Source organism: Felis catus, chromosome E3 (assembly GCF_018350175.1).
Source record: "Felis catus isolate Fca126 chromosome E3, F.catus_Fca126_mat1.0, whole genome shotgun sequence".
Classification (NCBI taxonomy): domain Eukaryota; kingdom Metazoa; phylum Chordata; class Mammalia; order Carnivora; family Felidae; genus Felis; species Felis catus.
This window is the reverse complement of record NC_058383.1, coordinates 1,959,530-1,979,394: the sequence shown is the minus strand read 5'-3', so window position 1 is coordinate 1,979,394 and position 19,865 is coordinate 1,959,530. Positions and strand designations below refer to the sequence as shown.

General features: G+C 50.1%; 1 protein-coding gene and 1 long non-coding RNA gene across 4 annotated transcripts in view; one reads left to right on the top strand and one right to left on the bottom strand.

Moving 5' to 3' along the window:
• The window catches only part of SNX8 (sorting nexin 8), a 69,360-nt gene that overhangs the window by 439 nt on the left and 49,056 nt on the right, over positions 1–19,865 (top strand). The window lies entirely within an intron of this gene.
• On the bottom strand, positions 8,021–11,960 carry LOC123382635. The gene is made up of 4 exons (XR_006591284.1): positions 11,848–11,960; positions 9,290–9,362; positions 8,912–9,032; positions 8,021–8,269 (listed from the first exon to the last, which is right to left on the bottom strand). It is a non-coding gene; the product is annotated as an uncharacterized LOC123382635 (long non-coding RNA).

The following is a 19,865-nucleotide window of genomic DNA, read 5'->3' as shown; positions in this document are numbered from 1 at the left end:
GGGGGGGGGGGGGGCGGCTCGGCAGTGAATGGGCGGGGTCTGCCGCCGCGGGGCGGGGTCTGCCGCTGTTGGGGCGGGGCCGGCTCTGGCTGGTGCCGCGGGTCCGCTGTGAGCTGAGAGGGTGCTCCGCCCTCGTGTTTTGTGAGGTGCTAGAAGGAATCCGGTGGTGGAGGGGCGCGGGCGGGTGGGCGTCAATGTGTGCTGGGGACCGAGGCTCAGGGTGGGGACACGGAACGTCCCCCACGGACGCTGGGCACGGTCGCGCAGCAGCGCCCTGGAAAACGGTCATAGCGCTCTATTGAAAGTCAGGTGTCTTTTCCCTCAGTCGAAAGAACACCAGGGCTACAGAAGGTTCTTGGGTTGCCTGACACCGGGTTTGAATCTTCTCCGTCCTGTTTTCAGCTGAGTGGCCTCTCTGCCTCAGTTTCCCCTTATGTGCCGGCCGACAGGTTTCCCCTGGAGGTTAGAGTTCGCCTAATTTCTAGTTGCATCCGCGGTTTTCAGCGGTCTCTGGGTTCTACCAGCCCTTTTCCTGTAGAAAGTGCTGAAGGTGCCAGATCCATGAACAAGGAAGCAGAAATTCACAGAAAAGCTTGAAAACAGCTGGCCTCGGTGTGGAAGTTGCACGTTTCTTAGGGAAGGTTTCTGGGGCATTGGTGTGTGGCCTGGAGCGGCTGGCTAGTCTCACTTCTTCCTCTTGAAGAGCCTTGTCATGTTTTGAGTTCTTTCTTTTCATTTTTCTTAATATATATATATATTTTTTAATTTTTTTTAACGTTTATTTATTTTTGAGACAGGGAGAGACAGAGCATAAACGGGGGAGGGTCAGAGAGAGGGAGACACAGAATCTGAAACAGGCTCCAGGCTCTGAGCTGTCAGCACAGAGCCCAACGCGGGGCTTGAACTCACGGACCGTGAGATCATGACCTGAGCCGAAGTCGGCCGCTTAACCAGTCGACTGAGCCACCCAGGCGCCCCCCCCTTTTTTTTTTAATTTTTTTTAACGTTTATTTATTTTTGAGACAGGGAGAGACAGAGCATATATATTTTTAAGTTTACTTATGTATGTAATCTCTATGCCCAATGTGGGCAAACTCAGATCCCTGTTGTCAAGAGTCGCGTGCTCTCCGGGCTGAGCCAGCCGGGCATCCTGAGCCTTGTCATGTCCTTTAGTGCAGGTAATGTGGATGTACGCCCTGTGCAAAACAAGCGACGTGTGTTTTCCAAAGACATCTCTCCGAGTTGTGGAGAGCACCCCCACACCGTCCTCGGTTCCACTGCCCACAAAGGTCTGAAGTTAGGGGCCTGAGTGGGCCGTGCTCTGCTGGGGGTACAGTGGCGAGGCAAAAATGCAGGATTCCTTTACTGTTTCCTTTTTTTGAAGACAGGGTGGGGGGGAGAAGCCAAGGGAGGGGGACAGAGGATCCGAAGTGGGCTTCATGCTGTCAGCACAGAGCCCAACACGGGGCTCGAACTCACGAACCGTGAGATCATGACCTGAGCCCAAGTTGGGGGCTTAACTGACTGACTAAGCCGCGCAGGCGCCCCGAGAATGCATGATCCTTGTCATCTTAGAATTACAGTGTAAGGGAGATGACTTTCAGGAATCAAAGTGTGCCATAAAAGTTCATTTATGATGGGTTCATAAATTCCAAGCCAAACCCTGCTCCCTTTCAGCGTGTGTGCATTTAGTCACTCTAAGGAATAGGATGTGGCAGAGGTGATGCTATGCCCCCTCCAAACCTAGGTCCTGAGAATGGGAAGCCTCCACCTGGCCTGCTGTCTCTTGTCTTGGATCACCGGCTCTGAAAGAAGCTAGCCACCGTGTCCTCGGGACACTCAAGCCATCTGTGGCAGGGTCCCGGTCGGGAGGAACTGAACTCCCCGGCCAACATCAGCACCGGATTGTCAGACATGCTACACGGACATAGAACCACAGCCCACGTCCCGTGTCCCAGGAGGCCTCCGGAGAAAGCAAACATGCCCCCACCTTGACCCTGGATGTCCAGGCTCCAGAACTGTCAGAACTTTGTTGTCGAAGCCCCCGTGGTCTGTGGTATTCTGTTTATGACAGCCTTAGCAGACTAACACGATAGGGAAATACGTATAGTACACAGAGAAAGGCCTAGAAGGAGACACATGAAGTGCCGTGAAAATAGGTTCTGAGGAGGGTAAGCAGTGCTGGTGTTGTTGATCAGAGAAAAGTGTTCCCTGTCGAATTCGGTGGTGGGTTTGTGACTGTTCCCTGCAAAGTTCTTTCAACACTTCTATGTGTTTGACAATTGTATAGTAAATCATTGGGGATGGGGAGGACTCAGGAGCCAGCTTCAAGGGTCCCCCCATGGAACTTTTGAGCCTCAAAAGCAGAAAAAAACTGTGTGTAGTCACAGGCGGATGCTGCTGAGCATCGTGTCATTACTCTGAAAATAAATCAAAGGCTCAAGCAAAAACTAATTACTTTTGCCTTTTATTTTACCTTATATTTCAAGGTAAATGGTTGATTCTATAGACAAAAACTTTAGCTAATAAATGCAAAAGGGTCAGTAAAAGTAAAGAAGCAACCTTTTGAGGGGCGCCTGGGTGGCTCAGTCGGTTGAACGCCCCACTTCAGCTCAGGTTATGATTCATGGTTCGTGAGTTCGAGCCCTGCGACAGGCTCTTTGCTGACAGCTCAGAGCCTGGAGCCTGCTTCGGATTCTGTGTCTCCCTTCCCTCACTCATGATCTGTCTGTGTGTGTCTCTCTCTCTCAAAGATAAACATTTAAACAAAATTTAAAGAAGCGGCCTTTTGTGGCCCGTACGAAATCACAATGTAAGCAGGGATCCATTCTTATAACCTGTGCTGTTCGCTGAGAGGGTGTAGGAACGATGTCCTGGGAGGAACCAGGGTCTGAATTTCAACATCTGGTTTGAAGGCCATAGTTCTCCCTCTAGGCACTACTTTAGTCACATCCTGCAAGATTATGTTGTGTTTTCTACGAAAAAAAATTTTTTTTAAGTTTATTTATATATTTTGAGAGAGACTGACTTGGGAGGGGCAGAGACAGAACCCCAGGGAGGCTCCACACTGTGAGCGCAGGGCCCCACTCGGGGCTTCAACTCACGAACCTTGAGATCATGACCTGAGCCGAAACCAAGAGTCAGATGCTTAAACAACTGAGCTGCCCAGGCGCCCCTGAAAATGTTCTCTAATTTCCATTATGATTTCTTCTCAGACCCATGGTTTATTTGGAAATGTCTCCTCAATTTCCAAATACTTGAGGATTTTTTCCAGACACGTTTCCAAAATTAGTTTCTTGCGTATTTACCTGGTGGCCAGAGACCATACTTTGTATGGTGTCAATCCTTTTTAAAATTTGAGATTTTGTTTTATGGCCATAGTGTGGTCCACCTTGGTGAATGTTCCTCGTGCACTTGGAGCATACAGGTGGAGTGTTTCGTATATGGCAGGCCAGGCGGATGGTTAGCGTTGTTCAACTCTTCTAAAAGATTTCTGATCTGTGCTGGCTCTACCGTTGCTCAGAGAGATGTTGAAACCTCCGATTCTACTGAAGGATTTGTCTTGTCCCTTCCTTCATGGGATGTCGAGTTCTGGAGCAGGTGCAGACACAATGAGGGTTGCTTTGCCTTTGTTGATGAGTTGGCCCCCTCTACCATTTTTATTCCTGGTGATACGTCTTGGTCTGGAGTCTGTTGTGTCTGATACTATTATAGTAAGTTCCAGCCTGCTTTTGATTAATGTTTGCATAGCATCATGGATCCGATTGTGTCCCCTGAAAAGTCAAGTCCGAGTCTCAGCCCCCGGTACCTGTGAATGTGACCTTAACTGCAAAAAGGGTCTTTGCAGACGTCATCAAGTTGAGTGAGGTCACACTGGATTAGAGAGGGCCCCAGTGCAATGTCTGGGGTCCTTATGGGAAGTAGGATATCTGGAAAGAAACAGAAGAGAATGCCATGTGAGGATGGAGACCGAAGAAATGGTGAGTCCGGAGGCTAAGAAAAGAAACATCAAGGCTTGTGGGCAACCACCAGAAGCTAGGAGCGGCACGGGCAGGGGTTTTCCCTCGGAGCATCCAGAAGAAACAAGCCTGCTGATGCCTTGATTTGCAATGTCTGGCCTTCAGAACTGAGAGAATAAATTTCTGTTATTTTTAGCCACCCAGTTGGTGTTCCTTGTAATCTCTATATAGCATGTTATTTAAAGAGGGTTTTACAGACAGTGTGTAGTGCGACCTTACTTTTTTAATCCAATCTGTTCATCTTTGCTTTGAATGGAAGTGTTTTTCTCATTTCCACCCGATGTAATTATAGCTCCAGTCGGGATCCAGTCCACCATTTTACTATTCGTTTTCTATTTGTTTTTTGTTCTTCTAATCCTGGCCTTTAAAAAAAAGCTAATTGATAGTTCGTGTATAAGTGGCAGCACACTACATGCACCGTAATACCCTTTATTTCACTTAATTTATCAGAAGATCTATCTGCGTCGGTACATAGATTCGTGTCCTTTTTCACCTCAGTGTGGATTATCAAAGCATAACTCAGATGTGTGGGTGTTACCCTCGTGCAAACCACATGTACTGGTTTGAGGGACAGAGTTAATAGACCCTTGTGGCCAACAAACCAAGGCAAAAATAAGATTTACTTGAGAGAGAGGAAAACCTGAGGTCTGGGCAGGGAATCCTTGTTCCTGCACGGGCGTGCTCCGTGATGTTGTGCCCCGCTTTACCGTGTTTCACAGATATTTTGGTTTCCACAAATTGGAGGTTTGTGGCTGCCTCGAGCAAGTTTGTTGGCGCGTTTGCTCGTTTGGTGTCTCTGTGTCACATTTTGATAATTCTCCCAATGCTTTTTTGTTATAATGTGTCACGGTGATCTGTGACCGTGATCTTTGACGTTACCATCGTGATTGTTTTGGGGACCAGGAACCGCGTTCACGTAAGGGCAAACCTAATCGATAACCGTGTGTGTGTGCTGACCGCTGTCCCGACCGGCCGCTTCCCCCGTCTCCCTCCTCGTCCTCGGGCCTCCCTGTTTCCCGAGACACAACAACACTGAAACTGGGCCACGTAATGACCCTACAGAGGCCCCCGGGGTCCCAGCGAAAGGAAGAGTCTCATGTCTCTGACGTCAGATCACGAGCTTCGGACGAGTAAGCTCGGTGAGGAAGGCGGAAACCGGGCCCCTCGTCCCAGACGCTTAGCCGGGTGGTCGGCGCAAAGGACACGCTCCGGAAGGAAATTAGCATAGGAAAGAATCAGCCTCCCCGTTTTAGCGGTCGGGACAGAAGAGCGAACCAGCCACGGCATCCCCGTAAGCTACAGCCTAACCCAGAGCCACGCGCTGACTGCCTCAGTTCCACAAAGGAAGGCCGAGGCGGGGAGGAAGCTGCGGGAGGAGAGTCTGAAGCCAGCAGACGCCGCGTCCAAGACGGAAGAGTGCACGGCGGTGTAGACGCGGCCGCAGGGGGTCCGGAAGATCCAGCTGCGACCATTAACGAAGGGGCCCGCACGCCACACGGGTCGAGGACGTGCGTCAGGACGTGCGTAGTTGGAGAGACGTCGGCACCTGGCTTCCCAGCCTCAAGGGACCGGCCGACCCTCCCGTCCGGGGCTGACGCAGCGGCCGGTGACCGCAAGCCGGGGCCAGTGCCCAGCGACCCATCCCAAGTCCGAGGGCCCCGAGCGAGCACGCGGAGTGGGCGCTGCCTGTCCTCTGCCGACGGGACGCCGCCGCCCGGATGGCAGTGCGTCTGTGTGCGACGCCCCTGGTCACCCAAGAGCTCGGACGGACACGGGCAGTGAGACGAGCGTGGTGTTCATGCCTGAGTCGGCATCCGTCCTGCCGCCCGTGGACCGAGGGGTCGTTTCGGTCCTCAAGACTTCTTTAACAGGCGCACTTCGTAAGGCTGTAGCTGCCACGGATGGTGCTTCCTCTGCTGGGAAAAGTCTGCCGAAAACCCGCCGGAAAGCAGTCACCCTTCTCGATGCCAGAAAACCTGCCGGAAAGGAGTCACCGTTCTCGATGCCACTAAGAACGTACGTGATTCGCAGGAAGAGGCCAAAATATCAGTTGTGCCAGTTCGGCAGAAGGCGAGGCCAGCCCTCAGGGACGACCTCGAGGGGTTCGGGACACGGGCGAGGAAGTCCGTGCAGATGTGGGGGAACAGGAAGAGAACAGAACCGGAGGTGGAGCCTGCGGGTGGGGCTGGACGGCTTCCGTCTCACGCTTCACCAGACGAGGACCCGCTCCTTCCGGGTGAGCAAGTGAGGAGGTTTCTGGAGCCGGAACCCGCTCCTGGTGAAGGCGCCGCGCGGACGGTCGAAATGACCGCAAAGGGTTGAGAACAGCGCGTAAACGGAGTCGCTAAAGCCGCAGCCCGTGTGAGCGGCTGGACCCCAGGCGTGAAGGAAGTTCTCCTGTGGGTAGATGCTATCGAACAGCATCGCACGCTACGGAGGGGCCTTTCGGGAAAGAGTCAGCACAGCAGACTTGATCGTCTCATTTCAGAACTTGCCAGAACCACCCCAGCCTCCGGCAACCTCCACCCTGACGGTCAGCAGCCGGCGGCCTCCAGGAAAACCTTCCACCGGCAGAAAGGTTACAGCCCGCTGCAGGCTTGGGTGATGGTTAGCATTTTTAGCAATAAGATATGTTTATTTTTAAAATTTTTTTAAATTTTTCAACATTTATTTATTTTTGAGAGACAGAGCATGAGCAGGGGAGGGGCAGAGAGAGAGGGAGTCACAGAAGCTGATGCAGGCTCCAGTCTCTGAGCTGTCAGCACAGAGCCCGATGTGGGGCATGAACCCACAAACCGTGAGATCATGACCCGGGCCGAAGTCAGACACTTAACTGACTGAGCCACCCAGGCGCCCCTTATTTTTAAATTTTTAATTTTGGGGGGGGGGGGTTACTGGATTGTAGGTGATTTTAATTGTCTTTATTATTCTGTTGTGTTTTCAACAGTAAATGTGTGTTTTCTAACAAGAATAAATGATGTTTTTTTTAATATAATTTATTGTCAAATTGGCTTCCATACAATTTTTAATTTTTTTTAACGTTTGTTCAGTTTTGAGAGAGAGAGAGACAGAGCACGAGCGTGGGAGGGGCAGAGACAGAGGGAGACACAGAATCCAAAGGAGGCTCCAGGCTCTGAGCTGTCAGCACAGAGCCCGACGCAGGGCTCCAACTCATGAGTGGTGAGATCATGACCTGAACCGAGATCGGATGCCCAACCTACTGAGCCCCCCAGGTGGCCCAGCGATAGAGTATTTTTAAATTAAAGTAGGTACCTGTTTTTTTAGACATTATGCCATTGCACACTTACTAGACCGCATCGTAGTGTAAACACAGATTGTTATACGCCCCGGGAAACCAAAAAATTCATTTGACTGACTTCATTCTGATTGAGCTTTACTGCAGAGGTCTGGAAGCAAACTTGCAGCATCCCTGATAGGCCTGTACTTTGAATAACCCGATTAGCTGCCCGGGTGTCTGTCCTTGAGCGACTGACCGGGAACACCCTGGGAAAACCGTCCCTCTTGGTGGCGGGCCACCCAGGAGCCTCGCAAGTGGAGCTGTGGACACCCAAGACCTCCTCTGCCAGTAGCTGTCCTTCAGCACGTCCCGCTGGCCTGGCCGGCGTATGCCCTTTCTCTCCATCAGAACGTCTCCAGATGCACCACAGCGGCCCAGTCCTACTGCCGACGTCTGGATGATGGCCTGTCTTTTACCAAAACGAGCGTGCTCCCGCAGATGTCTGTCCACATGGTGTGAGTGCGCTTTATTTGGGGTTTGCCTCCATTCGGAGTCGCCCAGTGTAGCCCACCGAGTCACGTGTGCTACGGCCACGTCACGGAGGCGTTGTGCCACCAACATCCGGGGGAGGCTGCCTGCCCTGGAAGAGGCGGAGCCTCCAGCCTGCCGTCCCCCGTGGTGGTGGGCTGCCTCCACACCTCCCGCCCTCCCGGAGGGTCAGAAATAACACTTGACGCGTGGGCAGAGTTGCTGTTAAGGCCTTTAATTACACCCAGCTCCTCAGGTCGGCAGCTGGCTGCGCTGTGGTCCATCCATCGGGAAGCACCCCGCCCCCCACCCCCGGGCCAGACTCACGACCCCGGGCCACTCGGCTCCTCTGCTGCCAGGCAGTGTGGCCAGTTGCTGTGCTGCCAGAGGTAGCGTTTTCATTTCCATCGGTTAGCCGTTGGATGATTAAAGAGGACGACGTAGGCGAGGCAAACCCAACGTAACACTTCCTGAAGCAGACCGCCTCCGTTTGGAGAACCGCGAGATGGGGACAAAGAAGAACAAGGAAGAGAAAAAAAGGACATATCAGATCGGCTGGGGCCGCGTAGTCACCCTCGTTTGGGGCGAGAAGGAACAGGGAAATAAGGACGGAGCCCGGGTGGGCAGCGTGTGGGGTCTGGAGGACAGTTTCTGGTCCCTTGGAGCACTTGCAGGGATCAGCAGTGATGGCACACGGGCAGAGGCGGCACCATCCATCCTGGGCCCGGAAAGTTAACACCTCAAAACCTGATTTTAAAATGTAAATTCATTTTTTGTTGTAAGATTATTTTTTGAGAGACAGTGTGCGAGCAGGGGAGAGGCAGAGAGAGGGAGAGAGAATCCCAAGCAGCCTCTGACGGACAGCGGAGAGCCCATCGTGGGGCTCAAACCCACAAACCACAAGATCATGACCTGAGCCAAAGTCATATGCTTTATTGACTGAGCCACCCAGGCCCCCCAAAATGTAAATTCATTGGAAGGAGACATTTAGGGCTCCCAGGAAACCGTGAGTTTGATGGGCTAAATGTTCTGCCACACCCCCACCCCCCGTGGGAAGCCCAGGGCTCGGGGCGGGGAGGGCAGGGTGCCTCCCTCGCCTGCCGCCTGGTGTGGGCAGTTCATTTACTCTCACTGAGCCTGCTTTCTTGCCTGAAGCTGGATGATAACAGTAGGCAGCTCCTAGGCTAGGGAGGACTCCCCGGAAGGTAATGTGGATAACTTCTGCCTTTCTTTTCCTATAGGCTTATCTGAAAAGGAAGAGAGTATTTTCAAGAGGGCCCACCGGGTTCCGAAGGGTGGAGGTCACTCCTGGGTTTTAGAAAGAGGCTCAGAGCTGGGAAGTATCTAGTCCCTCAGCCCAGGAGGCAAGGACAGGGGTGAGGGAGAGCCCAAGGTGGCAGGGTCTCCAGCGGGGTGGCCAGGGGGGTGTCTGGCGTCCTTGCTGCCCCCTCGGCAAAGTCTCGGGAGCCCTGTTGCGCCAAAGGGGGCTGACGTCCCCCCTCACCTCCCAGCCATGGGCCTGCCTGGGCTGTGTTGTCAACATCGAGGCCCAAACACAACAGCCTGTAGGACTTCCCCTAAAAAAAAAAATGTGAAATTGGATTCCTGGTTAGCCAGTGAGTGAAGGCTTATCATCAGATTTATTGTGACAAATCTGATTTCAAACAAAGAAACGAGACGTTTGCCCGTCTCTTACGCTAGTTAAAGAACAGTGCCTCGTACATAGTGAGTGATCGGTGAGCCCTTACAGCGTGCTTGGTGAGTGGTAGCCCTTACGGGCCGATGGCCTGATGTGGATCTGCCGTCCCGTGGCCGCGGGCCTGGGGTGAGAGACTCCCCTGCACGGAGGGGAGGCATCAGGGAAATGCATGCTGGCATCGTCACGGCTCATTCTAGTGGCTGCGAGCGTGTGGGTCGCGATTGTGAGTGGGAAGGAGGCGTCTGTGCCAGAGCGGGGGAAGAAAGGAAGGCAGACCAGGCAGGGGCTCTGGGCTCACCCTCTTTTGATGATGCTCTGTGGACGGGCAGCATGTGGTTTCGTTTGAAGTGCGGGGAGGGCTGGCGCCCGGGTCGCCCGCCAGATGGCCGGACCGCATGCAGCGCTGAACTTCCTGGCTGTGAGCCGCCCTCCGGGGTGGGCAGCTGGGGGAGTTTCGACAGATCTGCGCGGCCACGAGGCCAGGCCTCCCGCGGGTCCAGCGATGCATACCCCTTTGTGGTCCGTCCTCCCCCTACCCCGCACCCCGCATTTGGGGAGGAGGTAGCTGAGTGGTGGGAAAGGAAAGTGAACACAGAGACAAAACCAACGGTTTTTGTGGGAAAATTGAACACCAGCAGAGTGCTCTCCAAGCTTCGGCCTGCAGAATTGCTTTTGTGTGTGCGTGCGTGCGTGCGAGCGAAGAGAGGCCGGGTTCCAGAACGCAGCGGCACTTGCCTTGTGATTTTTCCATCCGCTTGAAAGAGTCACAGAGGGAAGGATCCAAGGTAGCTGCCAGGCCCGCGGTTCTCAAACGGTGGTCCTCAGAGCACAGAAGTCCCCCGGGGGCCCCACGCCGGATCGTCCCTACGCCCGTGACTCCAGTTTGTAAAACACTTAAACCGGTCCGGAAAGGGCGATAAAGTTTCTCTACCACGCCCTTGTCTGTCTTTATAGGTTTATAATATAGATGTATATGTAACAGGTACCTGGCTAAAATGTATATAGTGTTACATGTAGAATTTTAATTCTATATAGTATTTTATATGATGTTTATTACATAAGTAGTAAAATTATTACATAAATAGCATATTTATGTATTGTTATAGTATTTACAGTACTTATGTCCGTACAAATATGTATAAAATACTATATGTAGTAAATGCAGAGAGGAAATATGTATAGTGATAAATATATAAGAAAGCTTATAGTAAACACATTTATATTAATATACATAAACTAATATATATATCATACAAATTATATATATATATATGTACACTCCACAAATGGTCTAAAATACCATATATAGTAGAAGTATAAATCTATAAAGACAGGCAAGTGCATTATAAATGTAAGAATACATATTTAGGAGCACCTGGGGGGCTCAGTCGGTTAAGCCCCTGTCTCTTGATTTCGGCTCAAGGGACTGAGGTCCTGATCTCATATTTTGTGAGTTCAAGCCCCACATCAGGCTCCATGCAGACAGTGCAGAGCCTGCTTGGGATTCTCTCTCCTTCTCTCTCTGTCCCTCTCCCCGCTCACATGTTCTCTCCTTCTCTCTCTCCCTCTCCCTCTTTCTCTCTCTCTCTCTCTCTCTCTCAAAATAAATAAACTAAAAAATACTATTTCATACACAGCGATGTATAGTAATGTGCATCACCAGAGAACAGAATGCACGTTTATGATCCCTATTTGTACATCTTTTCCTGGAATTTTCGCTTTTTTCCCATGATGTTTTTGAGATTAATTCATTTTCATGTACCATAGCTCATTCATTTCTGCTGAGTGACATTCCATTATAGACCACATCTTACTTTCTTTATTCCTTTTTTTTTTAATTTTAAAGAGAGAGAGTGAGAGAGTGCATATGGGAGCCATGTGAGAGGCAAGAGGAGAGAGAATCTCAAGCAGGCTACACACTCAATGCAGCACTTGACACGGGGCTCAGTCCCATGACCCCGGGATCGTGAGCTGAGCCGAAATCAAGAGTTAGACACAACAGGGGCGCCTAGGTGGCTCAGTCGGTTAAGCGTCCAACTTTGGCTCAGGTCGTGATCTCGCGGTCCGTGAGTTCGAGCCCTGCGTCGGGCTCTGTGCTGACAGCGCGGAGCCTGGAGCCTGTTTCAGATTCTGTGTCTCCCTCTCTCTCTCTGACCCTCCCCCATTCATGCTCTGTCTCTCTCTGTCTCAAAAATAAAAATAAAAAACGTTAAAAAATTAAAAAAAAAAGAGACACAACGGACTGAACCACCCTGGCGCCCGAAGACCATATCCTAGTTCCTGGGTCCCTCCTCTGGCTCTTGGAAATTTGGGCTCTTTCCCTTGTTCGGTGCTGCAAACAATGCTGTGAAAAATGTTCTCACACGCGCGCACGAGCTCATCTGAAGACTGTCGGCATCGGGGGCTGGGCTGGGCGGGTCTCGCGTGGGGCGTCCTCAACTGTGTGGGATGATGGCATGTTTTCCCAAAGTAACTGTGTAGCAGGGTTGGCTTATTGCCACGGCGACCCCAGAAGGCTTCCACCATCCGTGTGCATAAATGTGAAATTCTGGTCGTGACATCACCGTTACGAGGCTACAGCTCCGTCCTGGGAGCCGCGAGAGTTTCAAGCCCCGTGGCCAACTGGGACGAGTAGCAGCGGCTCTGCCACTAACCCAGTGAGTGGCCGTGGGTGGACCCTTATCCTCCTGTGGACCACGATTTGCTTGCCTGCTTGTAAGGGCCAAAAGAGGGGACCAAAGAGACATGACAACTGATTCCAATGCCTCATCTTCACTGGATCCTGTACTGGAGGGAAAAAAAACATGCTCTGATGCATGTCACGGACTGAACTGACAAAGCTGAGGACATCGGAATACAAACAGAAGATCAGATAAAAATACATTAACAGGGTTAAATTTGCTGAAGCTGATGGCTTTTCCGAGGTGGTGGAAGAGAATATCACTGTTGTAAGGAAACGTGTCTTGAGTATTTAGCGGTAGAGGGACATGATACACACAGCTTTCTCTGAACGTATAAGTTAGGTTTGCAAGATGAAGGGTGTGGGGTTCCATGCTAAGGCCGGGGAACGTAAGGGGCGGGAAAACCTCACTCACCCAGGAAGATCGGGACCAAGAGCTACAGTTTCTTCTCTCGGGAGCTCTGGATCTTGACAAAGTCCCCCGTAGGGAACAGGTGTTTGGAGATGTCTGTTCATATGAGTGCATGGTTGAACAAGTAAATGAAAGAATAGATTGATAATTAAATAAAGGATGTGATATCTTGGCCGGACCACAGTTGTAGAGAGCCCCATGTGTTAATATTGACCTTTTTATGAAGTTTGATAGCTGGTGATGGCCTACGTTACTCCTACCAGAGAGTACTTCAGCGCTGTCCAATAAAAATGTCACATGTGGGGAACCTGGGTGGATCAGTTGGTTGAGCATCCGACTCCGGCTCAGGTCATGATCTCACACTCCATGTGTTCAAGCCCGGCGTCGGGCTCTGTGCTGACAGTTCGGAGCCTGGGGCCTGCTTCGGATTCTGTGTCTCCCTCTCTCTCTGCCCCTACCCCACTTATGCTCTGTCTCTCTTAATAACAAATTTAAAAGGAAGGAAGGAATGAACGAAGGAAACAAGGAAGGAACGAAGGATGGATGAATGGAAGGAAGCATTGATGGATGGATGAATAATATGTGGTATATCCATATAGTGGAATATTACTCAGGCTTAAAAAGGAAGGAAATTCTGGCACCTGTTACAACGTGGATGAACCTTAAGGACGTGATGCTGAATGAAGTAAGCCAGACACAGAAGGATCTCACTCTTTAGGGGTCTCTGGACTCATCAAAACCACAGAGACAGAAAGGAGATGGTGGTGCCGGGGGCTGGGGAAGGGGATGGGGGTCAGTGTGTACTGGGAACAGGGTCTCAGTGTGGGAGGACGGAAAGTTCCGGAAGGGGACAGTTGTGATGTCTACACAACAGTATAAATGTTAATGCCACTGAACCGTGCACTGACAAAAGGTTAAGATGGCACATTCCATGTTATATATACTTTAGCACAATAAAATGGTTTTATTAAAAACGTTACTATTGAAACCATCATTTTGGGGCCGTCTGCCTGTCTGCTGGCTGGGTACCCTCGAACAGGACGCTGAGCTGACAGCCTCGGTCTTCCGTGGGCACAGTGTGCTGGGTTCCCCGCTGTGTGTAAGGCACCGCGGAAGGACAAACATGTCACCGAAGAAGCCTGCAGAGGGAGCTCTCGGCCTTCCCTTTGCCGCTGATGACAGGAGGCTGCTGGTCACGCCTTTCCTCTTTGAATTCCTGACTCCTAAGAAGCCAGAGACGCTTTGCTCCCCGAGGCATTGAGCTCCTCACTTGTTTCTCCAGGATGTCTCGTCTAAATGCGGCTGTCCTTAAGCTCACAGAGCAGGGATGGGGGTGGGGGGAGGATAGGAGGACTCAAGGGGTCCGATGTGGCCCCAATTCCTCCAGACTGCTTCCCTTCTCACGTGACCAAGTCCCCCTTCTGCCCTCGGCCTCAGAGGTGCACCTGTTCCAGCTCGGGGCATGGTCAGCAATCAGCCCCTGTTCAACTCCAGGGACCTCGGGCAAGCTGTTTATCTCCTCTTCGCCCGATCCTGACTGTAACATAGGTTGAGAAGCTGACTTTGAAACAAGATCACGGTGGTCCTTGGGGGAGCATCTCTGCCTTGGTCCCGGCCGCACCCGGCTTGACCAGAACCCAGCTGTCCGGCCCCGCCGTGTGCTTAACATGCGTTAGCTCACGCAGCCCTTGGGATGACCGCGGAGGCAGGGACAGCTGTGTCCCCACGTGTGGACTGCTCCCCTCCGTCATGCTGGCCTGCCTCTCTTAGACACCGTTCCTTTGCTGTGTTCCTTCCTGAGGAGGGCTGGCAAGAAGGGAAAGTGGATGTGGTGATGAGGCATCCCCAGGGCCAAGCAAGCTTCTGCAGCCCTTACCCTCGCCGGCTAATAGAGCAGCAATTCTCAGGAGGCCTAGGGATTTACAGAGCGCCAACTGCTAGCCATGCGTTGCTGTAAGTCCTTTCTAAGCAGCTCACCTAATCTTCGTGGCATTTAAAAAATTTTTTTAAATGTTTATTTGTTTGTGAGACAGAGAGAGAACATGAAGGGGGGAGGGTCAGAGAGAGGGAGACACAGAATCTGAAACAGGCTCCGGGCTCTGAGTTATGAGCACAGAGCCCAACATGGGGCTCGAACTCACAGACTGTGAGATCATGACCTGAGCCGAAGTCGGACGCTTAACCGTCTGAGCCACCCAGGCGCCCCAATCTTTGCAGCATTTTTTAACACAAAGAGAAGTACAGAGCAAGATACAAATACTCATCCATTCACCCACAGGCAGATTTTTTAAGTGTTAATATTTTGTCACATTTGCCTCAAAAATGTTCTTTCCAAGGGGGGAGAAATTTGATTGGTCCCCTGCCTATCACTCCCAAATTTCATTTGCTCTCCTCTTCTGGAAAGAAGCTATCATGTCTCTGTAAATAATACATACATTGTTTGCTATTTTTTAATTAAATTTTTATTAATTTGGTGCAGATTCACATGCAGCTGTGGGAGATGAAACAGTTGACCCGGTGTCCCCTAACGAGGCACAGCTATAGTGTCCTGTGACAACCGGAGGCTGACGTTGACACATTCCACCTGTCTTCAGATTCCCTCCGTTTCCTGTCCTCATTTGTGTCTGCCTGTTCCCTCTGCACATAAACATAAATGGTTAAATAGTATACCATGCATGTCCTTTTGCAACACTGTGTCCTTTTCAAAATCTCTCCAACTTGGTACGTTCTGTTCTAGTTCATACAGTGTATAAATACGTGGGATTTATTATTCATTCTACATAGATATCAAAGTACTTTGGGTTTTTTTCTTTTTGGTTTATAAATAGCACCAGGGTGAAGAGTGTTGCACTTGTCGCCACAAGCTGTAGTTTAGAAAATGTGACCAGCAGTGGAATTTCCAGGTCATAAGATACCTGCGTCCCACTTTATCAGACATCCACAAATTGCCCTGCAGAGCATCTCTACCAATTTATACTCCCTCTGCCAGCATCCAGATATTTCCATGTCGCTTCATCTCGCGTGCAGAAAGGGGTCTCTGTCTCCTCGTTGCTCGAACTCGCCTTTCCCTGACGTAAGTAGATTTCTGATGAAAGCGGAAAGGGAAAAATTATCAAAAGCACCTGGAATTTCCAGCAGGGCTGGGGAACCAGGCTCAAAGCTAGGTAGACGGAAACGTGCAGGTCTGCGGACGGCCAGACGGCGAGGATAGCACTGTCCCGTGGCCGGGTCACAGGTGTCAGTCACACCCCAGCACCACTGACGGTAGCCCCTGGATGCCGGTGGAAGCCGGGCCCCTTCTCCCCTTAGACGTGGGGAGCAGGTGCCGTGGCCCCTGTGCGTCATCACCTGGAACCCACAGGCCCCGAGGGAAGCCTGGCCAGGCACAGCTGGGACATGCGTGCCCGACGCTGTACTTTGTACCGTGGGAAAAGGCTCTCAGAGGAGAGAAACACAGACAGAAAGGTTCAGACGCCAAGTGGCCAAAAAATAATAACAAATGTCCAGTATACCTAATTAGTAGTAAAGCTGACCATCTTTTTATGTTTGTGGGCCTCTCAGATTCCTCTGTCAGTGAGCTGCCCCTACCTATCTTGTGCCTCATATGGAGCATACATGCTCTTTGTACTCTGTTTAATCTTTAAACCTTTAATATATGTTGCGGTACCTTCTAATCTTTAACCCTCTTATGTGCGTTAAAGGATCGTCTTCCAGCCCGAGGCTTCTCTCTTCCCTCTGTTTGTGGTGTCTTTTGTCCACTTTGTCATGCTGGTACTTAGAATTATTAATAAAGAATTTTCTTTATTGTGTCCTGTGCGCCTCCCTGGCTGGGGGATGTGGCTACATGGGGTACTTGGATTCATTCTGCTGCAAACAAGTGAATTCTGGATAACACGTAAAAACCCGTGTCATTAAAGGTCTTGAAGAGCTAAAGAGATGACGCAGAATCACCGTGCCGGAAGCAGCAACAGAACGAAAGGCATTTGCCGGCCCGGGCGACCGTGAGCTTCAGCCGACGGCCTCGCGGTGTGTGGCCTCTCCCGATACATTATTGGGAAGATAATAGAAAGCCACTGCCCCCTAAAACTAGGACCCCCCAAATGCTATATATATCCAGGGCAAGAGGGAAGCCAGAACAAATTTGCCCTTTGCCGGTACAGCAAGGAATTTTGACACAGCAGAGACAGGGCCGGCCGGGGAGGAGCTGAGAAGCTTCGCTGCCAACACGCCCTCGTGTGGACCTGGGGTCCAAACCCGGATCTTAACACCTTCGGCTTCAAAAGCGAAGGGGTCTCGGCCTGGTCGTCTGTCTCGGTGCCTCGTAGAAGCCGACATAAATTCTTTTCTTTTTTTCCAAGTAACACAGGGGTTTCCTCTCTTCTAGTGTTTAGAGGTCACCCTTGAGCTAATTAACGTTCAGTCTTTCATGTTTTCTCATGTGCATTTAAGATTATACGTTTCCCTTTAAACGTGGCTTTGTCTGCTTCTCTCGAGCTCCGATAAGGAGTGCTTTCATCATCAATTCCAAATAATCCGTCTTTCGTGATGCAGTGTTTTACCCTTCTGCACAAAGAGGAGATTTTTGGCTAGTGGTTTATTACAAGTTTTTGTCGAGGTGGAATTTACACACAGGAAATGTACAGATCTTACGTATTAGAGATCAAAGGGTTTTGACAAGCCCATATGCCAGTGCAACTAATACCCTCATCGAGAGCTAGAATGTTCTATCGCCCCGCATAATTCCCCTGTGCCCCCCTTCACAGCACTGAGCCGCCATCGTGACTTCCTTCAGTCTGAATCAGATTTCCTTTTCCTGGGTCGTCATATAGTTTTGCTTATTCTAGAATTTTCGACCGATGGAAAAATGTGTTTTTGTCTGGCTTTGTTCACTCGGCAGAGTATTTCCAAGATCTGTCCCTATTGGTGTGCATGTCCGTAGGCTGTTCCTTTTTTTTTTTTTTAATTTTTTTTTCAACGTTTTTTATTTATTTTTGGGACAGAGAGAGACAGAGCATGAACGGGGGAGGGCAGAGAGAGAGGGAGACACAGAATCGGAAACAGGCTCCAGGCTCCGAGCCATCAGCCCAGAGCCCGACGCGGGGCTCGAACTCACGGACCGCGAGATCGTGACCTGGCTGAAGTCGGACGCTTAACCGACTGCGCCACCCAGGTGCCCCAATGTTCCTTTTTATCTCCCAGTAGTGTTTGGTCATTTGGCTCTGCAGAAATGTGCTTGTCTGTGCTTCTCCGAGTGAACGTCTATAGACCAGCTGGGGAAGCATTGACATCCTAACACTATGTGGACACGAATATTTAGGTCTTCTTTAATTACTCTCAGCAACGTTTTACAATTTTCTTTGCAGTTTTGCTCGTATCTTTAGAAATGTATTCATAGGGGAGCCTGGGTGGCTCCATCGGTTAAGCGTCCGGCTTCGGCTCAGATCATGATCTTGCGGTTTGTGGGTTCGAATCCTGCATCCAGCTCTGTGCTGACAGCTCAGAGCCTGGAGCCTGCTTCAGATTCTGTGTCTCCCTCTCTCTCTGCCCCTCCCCTGTTCACACTCTGTCTCTTAATAATACATAAACGTTAAAACATTTTAAAATAAAAGAAAAGAAAAATGTACTCATAAATATTTCCTTTTTTAATGCTCTTGGTATTAAAAAAATTTTTTATTAATGATTTTATTTATTTTTGAAGGTGAGAGAGAGAGACAGAGCACGAGCGGGGGAGGAACAGAGAGAGAGGGAGACACAGAATTCAAAGCAGGCTCCAGGCTCCAAGCTGTCAGCACAGAGCCCGACACGGGGCTCGAACTCACGAACCGTGAGATCATGACCTGAGCCGAAGTCAGATGCCCAACCAACTGAGCCACCCAGGCGCCCCACTATTGGTATTTTTTAAAGTTTCTTTTCTCGTTTTTTTTTTTTTAATTTATTTATTTAGAGAGAGAGCTGGGAAGAGGCAGAGAGAGAGGGAGAGAGAGAGAGAGAGAGAGAATCCCAAGTAGGCTCCGTGCTGCCAGCACAGAGCCCAGTACGGTGCTCAAACTCATGAACTGTGAGATCATGACCAGGGCCGAAGTCAGGCGCTTAACCAACCGAGCCACCCAGGCGCCCCTAAAGTTTATTTTCTAACTGTGCATTGCTGATGTATAGAAATATAATAGGGACACCTGGGTGGCTCAGTCAGTCAAGCATCCAACTTCAGCTCAGGTCATGATCTCACCGTTTGTGGGATCAAGCCCTGCATCAGGCTCCGCGCTGACGGTATGGAGCCTGCTCAGGATTCTCTCTCTCTCCTTCTCTCTTTGCCCTTCCCTCACTTGTGCTTTCTCTCTCTCTCTCTCTCAGAATAAATAAACTTAAAAAAAAGAGTTATAAAAACTATTTGTATTTGACGTTGTATCTTGCATTCTTGCTAAAACGTTATTACAAATTCTAGTGACTTGTGGATTCTCTAGAACTCACTATGGACATGATTATATTTTTATATAGATTTTTTCTCTCCTAGCCATATGCAGTTGTTTTCGTCTCTTGCTAGACCTCCGATGCAATGTCAACTGTGAGCAATGAAGTGTGTGTTGTTGGCCTTGGTCCCAGACATCCAATATTTCAACTCAAATGTTGAAACAATTCAATATTTTATCATGCTGGCCCGAGTGGCTAGCTCTTGGTTTTTGAAGATACCCTTATGAGGTTGAGAAAGGTCCCTTCTATTGGTCATTTGCTGAGAGTTTCATGATGAATGGATGCTGGACATTTTTCAAATGCCTTTTGCGCATCTATTGAAATGATCTTACGAATTTTCTCCTTTGTTCTACTGATACGGTGTCATGGGTTGAACTGTGCCACCCAAAAAAGATGCATTGGAGTCTTGACCCTCAGTGCCTAGAAATGTGGCCTTCTCTGGAAATAGGGTCTTTGCAGATATAATCAATTTAAGATGGGGTCGTTAGGGTAGGCCCTCATCTAATGTGACTAGTGTCCCTGTAAGAAAAAGAAAATGCCTTGTGAAGACAGAGACACACGTGGAGAAGACACAGCCATGTGACGACAGAGGAGGGCTTAGAGTGATGTGTCTACAAGCCCAGGAGTGCCAAGGATTTGTAGCAAACCACCAGAAGACAGAGAAAGCAAGGAATCTTGTCCCCTAACAACTTGCAGACAGACCATGGCCCACGGACAACTTGATTTCAGGCTTCAAGCCTCCAGGGCTGTGAGATAGTAAATTTCTATTGTTTTAAGCCCCTTGGATTGTGGCGCATTGTTACCAGTCCTGGAAAACTAAT